Here is a 2500-nt window from a genome sequence, read left to right on the forward strand (position 1 = left end):
CAGACAACGTCGGATGCATTGCACACGGCTAGCGGATCTACTCTCTGCACTGCGTCGGGTGTTCCTACGTCTGTCTGGAGACATTGCTAGGCCAGTACGGCACTCTGCGCACTCTTGCTTGTCCTCTTCGAGCGACGGGCCTCTAAGCGGGTTGTATTCCGGTACGACACATCGACTGGTACACATTGCACGCACTAACGATCTCTGCACTGAATGGAACTCATTCATAACCACCGTGACGGGAGACTTTGCTAGTACGCACGATACTCTGCGCATGTGCACATGTTTTACAACCCAACCAACTTAAGCACCTAGGGAAGTTGTGATGCCATCTGAACACCCACCGACTGATGCATTGAACGGCTAAAGTTGACCTTCAATCCGAACTGGCACTTTGCGGCGTGGAGGCAGTTGCGCGACCACTCCTATCCCAAACCAACAAAGCATGGTGTATCCTAAGTGTTCGGTACAAGCACACCACGACGGGACACATTGAACGGTTCAGCGATCTCTGCACTAGTGGAAGAACTCCAACGTGATACGGGAGACATTGCTCTAAACCGAACGGCATCTCTGCGCGTTTACTTGACGCACCCCCAACTTGGTCAACTGTTGACTTTTCGTAATCACGGCGGGACACATTGAACGAGCTCTAACGGATCTCTGCACGCATGGAACATGGTGGCGGGAATCATTGCTAGAACCGAACGGCGCCTCTGCGCGATGTACAAAGCCCAACAGGAACCTCGTATCGGCTGCCGAGCCGGAGCTTGAACAACTTGGACTTTCACCTCTAATTTATATCAACTCACCACTCCCCGAGGGATCCGCAGAATTGCTTCTGGGTCCCGTATCGTTATTTGCGATTCGTGTTTGCATTACACTACATTGAACTATTCCAACTTGTTTATCCGCATGGCGAACATTTGCTGCATAGAACATTTAAGTTCCACTTCGCTCTCCCCTACGTGGGTCTGAGCTTCGCTCTCAGGGAAAAATATGCCACATTTGGTAGGGAGACCCGGTTTCATCACGCTTTGTGCCCTGCACCATATATACCCTCATAAATTTATTCATTGGATTAGATCCAAGGAACACCAGATCATGCACCACTACCCATTATAGCTCATCGAGCTTAGCGTGAATCCTTCGGGTTTCCCTAAGAAGTTCGATTGGTCTTGCAGAGTTTAAAGACAACGAAGCTTAGTTTCAAGCAATGGTTAATATACGCGTATTCAAAACCCTTAGCTGTTACAACTTTTTACTAGAAACCATCACGACGAAGTCTTTGGGTCCGTAGACCCGTGATGTACTGCTCCAGGGAACGTTTTGATAGGGTGGAAGCTCAAAATCATAGGTTAAAATCATCGGCAGAGCCCACCAGACACCACTTTTGCTTCATTAGTTCGGACTATAGGCATACGACGATTTTTATCGCGGAGGGGACGTATGACCCAAACGGGGGCTTAATGACCCACTGCCACTGCAAACCATGCTCCTACGACTAAATAGAGGTAAAACTACGATTTGGTGCAATCTTCATGTTTGACCTCGTAGCAAGGTACCCTCCCTATAGTAGGCAATGAACAAATGATCATAATCCCAGGAGGGCAAAAATGGGAACCCGAAAGGAAAGCGCTGTTGGCGCGCCTAAGCTACTGGCCCGTAGAGTAAAAATGGTACCCCAACAAAGTTGTCGATTGACATTCTGATTGCACTTTTCATCATCTAGGGTGCGTTCCTTACACGTTTTGAGGTGTTTTAGCGAAAAACATGTTTTGAGCCACACGAGCTCTCCGGCCCGTTCGGTGCACATTTTTGAAAAAGCTAGGAGCTGCCCCTAGGTTCGGGGTGTCACAAAATATTGAAAAGTGGTCAAAAACCGCTATCCAGAATCGGATGTAGAATCATTAGACGAACTTAAAATTGTTCTACAACCCCCAGTCCGACGCCTCGTATTCGAGATATAGCACTTTGTAGGTCTGACCGAGCAAATTTGTACTGAAATGTATGGCGGACATGTTATTCATTAAACAACATTAACTTGCATCGTGCCCTACTTCATCGGCACAGCTACTATCGACTATCTATTGTTGAAATGGATTGAGTTTGACCATTTTAGCTCTTTTCTTATGCCGTGCACCAACAGTGTGTACCGATCAGGGAAAGTACACTACTTACGCGTTCATGGATGTATATGTTGGTACAAGTTGCCGGTCGGAATAGCAGTGCACCAAAACTGTGTACCGATCAGGAAAGTACAAGACGGAGGGCGCAGCCCGAGCGTACGCGTTCATAGATGTCCATGTTGGTACAACCTACATGTACGTACCTTGTTTTTGTATCAAAAGTTCCAATAAAGTGTTTGTATGCTTAAAATGCTTATCTCAACCGGTCACCTTTGGCCTGCCCTTTATAGACAGAAACCTAGAACGATACTCGCGATGTTTGTGTTTTTCCATTCGCCCGGGACGACGAAATGAGCTCTGTGCACATCGTG

The sequence above is a fragment of the Anopheles arabiensis genome (genome assembly GCF_016920715.1).
Source record: "Anopheles arabiensis isolate DONGOLA chromosome X unlocalized genomic scaffold, AaraD3 X_pericentromeric_contig0003, whole genome shotgun sequence".
NCBI lineage: Eukaryota > Metazoa > Arthropoda > Insecta > Diptera > Culicidae > Anopheles > Anopheles arabiensis.